The sequence below is a fragment of the Apodemus sylvaticus genome, chromosome 3 (genome assembly GCF_947179515.1).
Source record: "Apodemus sylvaticus chromosome 3, mApoSyl1.1, whole genome shotgun sequence".
Lineage (NCBI taxonomy): Eukaryota > Metazoa > Chordata > Mammalia > Rodentia > Muridae > Apodemus > Apodemus sylvaticus.
Genome location: NC_067474.1, coordinates 119179989 through 119189635, shown reverse-complemented (window position 1 = coordinate 119189635; position 9647 = coordinate 119179989).

Sequence of the window (9647 nt, the reverse complement as noted above, 5' to 3'; positions counted from 1 at the left end):
CCCTGTGATTTCATAGAAAAGGAAGTCTACAGAAAGGCTGCAATTACAGAACAAAGAACACCTGAGTGTCCCTTGCTTAGCTTCAACAGCTGTTAACGGTGGCCACATCTATCTCATCTCTTCTCTCTACCTGCCCCCTGAACCCACTTGATATTCAGTTGGCAATATCATTATTTCTCACACTTACATTCTTTAGCATATCAGTTCTAAGAATAAGAACATTTTCTTGGCTAGCTATAATACCGTGATCCCATTCAGTATACCAGAGAACTATTATCTAATGCAAAGTACTACACACATTTAGGTGTCCCAAACAAGATGATGTGCATGCCTCTTGTCCAGACAGGATTCAGTCCAGTAATGAACTGTGTTGAGTGTCTTTTCTTGGCATCCTATGATATGAGCCTGGCTCTCAGTCTTGCTGACACCATACCATCATTTTTGAATAGTGGATTTGAGTTGTTTTGTAGAATGACCCTCAACTTGAGTTGCAAGGTTCCACTTAGTCCTATCATGAGGGATATTACATTATCAGTTGATGTCCGACAGACTTCTACATCATAAGGTTGCCTTTCCTTGTTCATCCAATTAGAAGTCAGCATTATTTGAGACTGTATCTGAGACCATATGAATACTCTCTTCCCAACTTTTCATAGTGCTGTAAGCATCCGCTGATAATTCTTGCCTGATCAGTTAGTAAAATAGAGGTTGCAAACTGGCTTCCTGGTTCTACTATCCCTTGTATACTGGGTGACTGCTCTTACATCGACAGAGCTTTCCTCTCTGCCCAAAGTTTCTAGTGTAGGTCCCAGCATGCTCATTTCTCCTTGTTGTTCAGTGTGCTGTATTCTTTCTCTGCCATTAAGCTTTCTATTGCTCTGATTAAGTGTCCTGAATGAAAGCCTGAGCCTTGGGCTCCTCTCCACCCTCCATCGCCAAGGCCTCATTCCTGAGCCTTGCTGTGCACCTGATGCTTTCATTGCCTGAAAAGACACCAGGAGGGATCAGCGGCCACACTGCTAGCTTTACTCCCGTCCTGGGAGATGAGGCCTCCCAAGGATAAGTGGTCGCTCTCTCCCCTCCATGTCCCCGGCTCCTAGGAGGTAGTGGGTGCTCACTATGGTGGAGTGATTGTTTCAACTAACCATAAAGCGGCAGCTCAAAATGTCAGAAAAGCTTCATTAAAGGGCAAGCTTGGAAAATTCACCTTTAGAGACTACTTAGGACTGTGCTGAGCCTCTAACCACTTATTTCCAAACATCCCCTTTAGCTCAGATTTTTACAGGAGTTACAAATAAACCTGTCTGAGATGGCATTCCGGTCCTGGGTTCTTGTCACTTACAGCTGAACTTACATACCAGGGCACACATTTCCGAGTGTACTGTCTTCTCCATGCTGGAGAATACTTGTTCCCTAAACACATGCTATTCCAAAGAACTCCCGTGCATTTGAGAATTTGCATTTTAAAAATGCAAATTCTCAAGGTGGAGTGATGGCTCTGTGGATAAAGTTCTCTTTATCTCTGCAAGCCTGGGGAACTGAGTATGGATTCCCAGTATCCACAACAATGCATGCATGGTGATGCATGCCTGTAATTCCAACTCTGGGAGGTGGGGAACAGTGGGTTACTAGCACACCAACATAGCCAATCACTGAATGCTGGGTTCAATGAGATACCATGTCTCAAAAAATAAGGTGGAGTGTAGTAGAGAAAGACAATGGACATTGACCCCAACCATCAACAAATGTATGTGTAATGCATGGGCACACACATATGTGTACACACACATACACACTCACAGACACACACACACACACAATGCAGATTTTGACTTATCATGTCTGAGCTGGAGCCAGAGGTTCTGTAGTCCTTAGAAACCTGCAGGTGACTTTTCAGGTCCGAGGATTATATGACACTTGTAATATAGCTCAGCACAGTAGTGACCCACCTATCCACACGTCTTTGCTAACGCTCTTTGCTTCTACTGCCTCAAATCCTTGCTTTTCCCTTGATATGTAAAACTATTATTCATCCTTCATAGCTCCTCTGCAGGGGCGGCTCATCTCATTATCAACTGGCTTCTAGCACCTACTGTGTGCGTGCCCATCTGAGGTTCTAGGAATCATAACTTACAAGGTGAGATCAGACCTGCCACATTTTCTGGTAGTGAAAACTTATAAATTAAGGGGATAAACAAATATGAAAGTGAAGAGCTTGGTCAATGCTGTGGAAAAGAGAGAGGGGGAGTGGCCAGCACAGGGGTGTTCCTTGAGATCCGTGATCAGGGAGGATCTATGACAAAGAGAGATAATTTAACTGGGATCTAATGAAAAGCAGGGAGGAGGGAGCAGCCAGCCTGTGAACAGCTGGAGGGGGCAGAGCATCCCAGGCAGAGGGCAGAGCTAGGGCCAAGCCCCAAAGGAAGCAAAAGCATGGAATGTTAATGTATCTCAGCCAGCAAGTGCTGGCAAAGTGCTCAGCTAGGAGGAGGCAAGGCTGAGGTCACAGTCCAGCCTCGGTGAGGTGCTAAAATTTCATTGTAACTGAAATGGAAAAATCACTGAAGAGTTTTGAGTAGAAGAATGATTACATTTAATTTATGTTTTTAAATGATCATCTGGCTGCTTCATGAAAAATGTATAGTAATAAGAGCTAATGATAATAGCCAACATTTATTGATTGTGTTTATTATATGTCTGGCATTGCTGAGTGCCTTCCTATATTAGCTCATTTAATGCTCTCAAAAACTGCACGAGCTAGGTACTACTATTGCTCTCCTGTTACAGATGAAAAATAGTGACAAAGAAACACACAAAACTTGTCTGGGGATGGACATATGGCTCTGAGGTTAAGAAATGCTTGCTGTGCAAAGGGAGGACCTGAGTTCAAATACCCAGAATCCCTACAATAAGCAGGCATGGTAGCGTGTATCTGTAATCTCAATGCTCCATTGGGGAAATGGGAGGTAGAGAAAGGGAATCCTCAGATGCTCCTAGGCTGCTTAACCAAGCATATCTACTGAAAAATAACAAATGGTGCTGACACCACAGCCTATCCTCTGACACTCAGTCATGTGTTGTGGCATGTGCACACCACATTCACATACATGCATAACTATGTACATAACTACATACCTACCTACATACATACCTTTATGGGCATGCAAACAAAGCTTATCCCATTACATAAGAGCTAATACGTGTAAGAGTAAGATCTGAACCCAGAACCTATAGCTATGTACAGAGGAGCAGGAGACAGAGTAGCTCCATAGGAAAGAAGCTCTGGAGTCCGGTTGAGCATGTTGCTGGGTTGGACTAAGGTGTAACTCTCCAGGAGAAGTGAGGATTATAAGAACTATCATGTGGGGTGAGACATTTGAGCACATGGAGGTATTAGGCTAACTACCAAGTATCAGACTTCAAGAAGACTGTAGGTGTCCCTTTGTTCCAAGAGAAGAAACCCCCGGGGAAGACCACACAAGGGGGTGAACTGAGAGTGTGAATGGTTAGGGAGGAAGTCTGGGTTAGAGGTGCAAATGCTGGCATCAGCAGTAATGTTTTGTCCTCAGCCACACAGTGGGTGTGGGTGGAGAGCAGTTGGAACTCTATCCAACGGGTCTCACAGATACAGAGCTGAAAGGAAGAGGAAAATCAGCTATGTGGGCAGAAGAACCAGGGGAGGAGATCCTGGAGCAGTGACTCTCAACCTCTGGATTGCAACCCCTTTGGGAATTGAATAATCCTTTCACAGGGGTCACCTGAGACCATCAGAAAACACAAATGTTTGCATTATGATTGATAACAGTAGCAAAATTACAGTTATGAAGTAGCAGTGAAAATACTTTTATTATTAAGGGTCATGACAACACAAGGAGCTGTCTTAAAGGGTTGCAGTATTAGGAAGGTTGAGAATCACTGCTCCAGAATGTGGTTGGAAAGACCAAACAGACTCCTATGCTCACAAGTAGAGTTCATGCTCCTGGGCAGTCCAATGAGAGACAGACAGGTGAGGATGCTTTCTATGAGACATGAGGATATAAGGGAGGCCATCACGGGCTCAAAACATCCCATTTCTCCTTTTCTTTAGTACCAACATCTTCATAAGGTGCCAAGTATTTGGAATAAAATCTAATTTTCTGGTGTCTGTTACAATAAGTATATCTAAGAAACAGTTTTTGTAAACAAAATTGCTAGGAGAAACTTCTCAAGAATATTCTTAAATGTAACAGCTTAACAAGAAAAATTCCTTTTGACATCCACATAGCCCAGAATGTGACTTGGATGGCTGGTGCCCCAGCAACCATGGTGTATATAGAAGAGTTTTCTCATGAATGCAGAACAACCAATAGTAATAAATGAATGCTTGTGTATGTAACAGGTTATACCCTAAATATTTCATAGGTTTCAAATTGTTAATTCAATATCATTAGTTTATATGAAAATAGAGGATCATGAAAATGTTAAGTAACTTATGCACGATCCCACAGCTAGAACACAGCAGAACCATTATTCTAACCCAAGCGGTGTGGCATAGCTCTTAGCTAACCTGCCATCTCTGTGATGGAGGTTTGTGGTGCCAATAAAGAGGTTGGATGACTATAGGATTGGATCCCATGATAAGCAGCTGCCCCAATGCCAGGCAGAAGGTCAGAGAAGCTTTGCTCCCCAGAATTATGATCTGGCTAGCCCAGAGGATGAGATGTAAGCCTGCTGTTTGAGTGCCTGCATTGAGGAGGAGTGGAATCTACTTGAAGAGAAGAAAGTGGGTTTACTACTCTAGGACAATTGGCTCTTCCTCTCCACATAGAGGCCCTCAATAGGATGCTGTTCAACCCCCTTTTAATCTACAATTCTGAGCTTCTCTTGGTTCTCAGTAATTATTTGTTGAATAAATAAATGAAGAGCTGTGTGTTGAATAAATAACTGAAGAGCAGCACACATATTTAAGTAAAGTTATAATACACCCATATGTATATTTGCTAAGCAAATGAATAGCAGGTGAAGCAATTGCTCTATCTTCAGGAAATGGAAGGTTAAAACACCAACCCGGGCACATACAACAATAATGCCAATTTATACTTAAATCATGAGTAAATAAAGCAATGTACAACTGTTCTATATTATTGGATAGTCTAGACCCACATTACTAGGGCTTTGAGGTACATGGTGCAATTATTTGCAGAGCCCTAAGTAGGGCAAGCATGTGGCTGTCTCACTGAGCATATATAGGAGACGTTGTATTCATCATAGGAATTTGGTCCCCACTAGTAGTGTACCTCTTCTTCGAATACCATAAAAGGTGAGAAAAGCTGGTGGAAAAGGACCATGGGGGATAATCAGAGTCCATCAAAAGCTGTTCCAGGGTCAAGTTGAAATAGTGCTGAAATTTGCCATCATACAAGTGGCCAGTTTGTAGGGCACTATCTGCTTTAACCCAGTTAGTTCATAGTAACTCAGAACTGCCTCCTACTTAGGAACAGTGATTCTGTACTGAGCATTATTCTGCACTGTGCACTTCCATGCATTGCACAGCCTTCTTGTCAGAAGCAGGTAGCTGTGGTCCCTTGAGATGACCATAGAGCTGGAAAGGCCCCAGCAGTGGCTGGCCTGGAAAGTGTGCTGTGTTCCTCGGGTTTGTGATGATGCTGAAGTAGCCAAGCATGAATCACTGTCAGCTATATACAAGCACTATGTTGTAACATACATAACATTTTATAATCATGATATATGTGACACTGGTTTATGTACTTCTGACACCTTGCTTACTATCATTACTTCTATTCATAAACAGCAAGTAGACTATAAAAGAGCCCTGCATACTCCATAGTCAGGTACCCACTTGATTCTCCCATAAGGCCATAGCTGCAAGGTGATGTGGATGTTGACCTGCCTTAAACAAGTTTGTAAGTATCCTGTGGATGTTTGCAGAGTAGAGATATCTAATCATGCATTGCTGAGACCACCCCGTCATTAAATGGTACGTGCATGTACATGTATTTGTGCATTTAAACCTCTCACAATTCTACAAGGTAGATGCTCTTTCCAGCTCCATCAAGGGAGTAAGAAAAGCTAAGGCTAAGAGTAGACTATTCCTTGCCCTAGCTATAGTGGGCAGCACCAGCAGATAAAAGGCTGGCAAGATAGAGGCCCCATTCCTGTCCCATCTGCTGGATTACAGTGCTATTTCTCTTTCCTTTTAGAAACACATCTTGGGACCTCTGTCCTGCAGAAGTATACCTTTGAGTCTTTGACCCTTTGCCTCTGATGCCCAGGTCACTAGCACTTTGCTGATCTATTAGCCAGCTTACCACTCTGACAGGATGCCACAGAGAGTGGCTGGACCAGCAAGCATTGATGATTGCTGGCGAGATGGAGAAAGGGAGGGAGAGAGAGGGCCAGTCCCCACCCCCAGCCAACAAGCAGCCAGCTCCCCTCTTCTCCAGCAATTACTGACACTAATTAGCAGCTTTCTGCAGATCTGAGCAGGAGACTGACACAGGCACCATCCCTGCCTTATACACTGAGCATTCCAAGAGAGCACAGCAGGGTCCTGGGAAAGGCCCTTGTCTAAGCCCTGTCTGGAAAGAAGTTGGCAGTCCAGACATGAAGCAGATTGGAAAGAGTGGAGGGAAGACCTTGGAAATGGCACCACTGGCAGGGTGGGTTCTTCTTCCCTTCCTGGGCAGTGGTCTGGCTGAAGTATGCTGCAGTTGAGGCCATGGGCTTCCACCATTAACAGCTCTCTGGTTTTGGGAGGGGGTCATGGCTGGCTGCATTGTGGCAGCATATGGCTCTGATTCCTGAAGCCAAGTCATTATCCTTTTGACACAATTACAGAAATTATCTGGGAGAACAAAGCAATTGGGATCCAGCTACTGCCCTTCATCTGGGAAAGTGTCTGACTCAAAGCCCGTTTCCATTCCTACCTCAAACATGTCTGATTTCCAGGATTCAGAGGTGTTTTCAAGTTTAGAAGACCTCACTGGTAAGGCTCCCTGAAGATAGAGTGCAGATTTTTCTACAAAGCAAGTCTAGCTACTGGAGGGCTACAGGTTCCAACCTTAGCTCTGGCTTCTTCAAGGATATGACCTGGGTGGATTATATTCCTACTCAGGGTCAGTAGGCACCTCAAAGGAAAGGGTCTCTTCAGGTGTGCCTGCTTTCGCCTTGACTGTAAGTCAGTAATACCATTATTGAAATGATTAGTGAACCAAACTCAGAAGGTAATAAATAGAATTCTAAAATAACCTATAAATTCATAACAGGTTTTTATACCAAAGAATCTGGAGTTCACTTTATTTGTTCTTAGGGTCTCGATACATAACTCAGTCCATGCTGAAACTTGCTATGTACCTCTTGAATCCACAATCGTCTTGCTTCAGCCTCCAGAGTGCTGGAATTAGAGGGATGTATATAACCATACCCAGATCCTACTTCATTCGTAATGGAAAATTTAATTACACAAAAGCTTCATACTCCTGAACCTAAAAAAATGAACAAACTATACATAATTTTGTATCTTGAGGTTAGAGGAACAATTTTTTAAAAAGGTGGTGGGGGGGGGGTAGATTGAGAGAAAGCAGCTACAAATTTGTGATTGCCCATTGCAGCTATCTGCAGGGTAATAAATGTTGCTGAATCTGTGTCATTTGGAAAAAATAAATTACTACAAAGAAAAAATATTGCAGGTTTAGTATCTTAATTATGTAGATTTTACATTCAATGAACTCTTGCCAAAATAAATTGCGTATATTATGTAAAAAGCAAATGTTAATTAAAACTGTATCTTGATAGCATGCTTGGTTCACAAGACATTCTGAGCATATGAGATTATATGGCACACATTAGCTACAATCAACTCAAACGGAAGGTCCAGGTCATTTCAGTGATTCATGGGCAGACAGACAGTGTTGGCTGCTCCTGATGTCTGACAGCAGAGCCTCACATATTTATACAGAAGATGCAGCTTGATCCCAACTTATTTTTCTAGATGAGTGTTGTGTCGCTGACTGCTCCAGAGTCTCATAAATAAGACAGCTCTGACTTGAGTTCCCATTAATTAGCTGTTTAACACAAAGCTACTGGGTGATCATTGCATCCATGCTACAAAAATAAAATCCCCAACAAGGAGATGAGGCTGGGGTAAAGGCACAGAGAACTGGAGGTTACCATATTCATCACTTGTCTCTTTCCCTCTGCTACCCTGAGCTCAGATGTCCCCAAGATCAGGGAATCATCCATCCACCCTGATAGGTGGGTAATTGCATTCTTGAGCCGCAGCATCTGGTCCGCTCTGAACATCTTCACTGCTGAGCTGCGTGTTCACAGCACAAGATCTGCACACTGCAGAATTGATTCTTCTGTTCTCTCCAAGAGGCATGGCTCCAAAGCTAGTTTAATTATAGGTGTTTAGACGCACCGAGATGAATACCTTGGGAACAACTGCTCTGATGCACTGCTCTGGCAAGCATGCACTTTCTGTTTTTTTCTCAGTTTCCAATTTAACAGTCAACTGTGTGCTGAGTGTAAGTGATCTGTAATCAACAGAACACTAAAATGCCATGCGTTAAGAAAAGGTCAGGGGAGAGTTTTCCGACAGGAGCCTGGAGCCACAGCACAGTTTTGAATGGCAAGGTTGTCACTTCCACTGGGGTTTCATGGTCAGTTAGCTCCCAGGTTACTACCCATATACCATAAAAGAACTTCAGGTAAGCTACAAACCACTTTCGACCTGCCTCTGTGAATTATGGGAGAATGGTCCTTCAGCTTTGGCCTGCCAAATGTGGACAATGCCAAAGGATCTGGGCACTGTGAGGGCTAATGAACTTGAATCTCATCATTTCTTAGAGCTACAGTCCTACTGACTGAAAGGAGTGATGTTGCCCACTTCAATAGAAGCACATATAAAGCTGTAGTGAAAGAAGTCTAGCAGAGTGTAGGACCAGCAACACGATGGTGGTGAAGGCTTGATTCATTCATACGTACATACACCCAGCCAAGAATAACTTAAGAGTTTTCATTTAAACTCAAAGGAACATGTATGCACAAAGTATGTGTGTGTGTGTATTCATGCATAAATATGTGTGCATATGTGTGTGCATGTGCTTTTACATGTATCTATGCTTGTATTAACATCCAGGTGTGCTTGTATATGCTACTGTGGATTAAAGGTAGGACCTAGTGCATGCTAAATAGCAACTCTACCACTAAACTACATACCCAGCCTTCTTTTTATCTTTGTGTGTATGTGTGTGTGTGTATTTGTGTGTGGGGGATATATGTATGTATGTATGTATGGATATGGATATATGTATGTATGAATATGGTATGTATATATATGTATATATGCATATTACATATCCAGTCTTATTTTTATTTTGTGTATATGTGTTCATGCATGGGGGTATACATGTGTGCATGCGTGTGTGTGTGTGTGTGTGTGTGTGTGTGTGTGTGTGTGTATGTGCTACTATGCCCAGCACATAGACTACTTTAAGAGGAATCTTCTAAGGATATGCAGAACCATGGAATGTACAACCATTGGAATGCCAAAAGCCCCAGGGAAGTTTGGAAAAGTAGGGTAGGATGGTGCTTCCTTTCTTCTTGTGCTGACCACGTGCCTCTTTGGTCTTACTCCCATTCCTGTC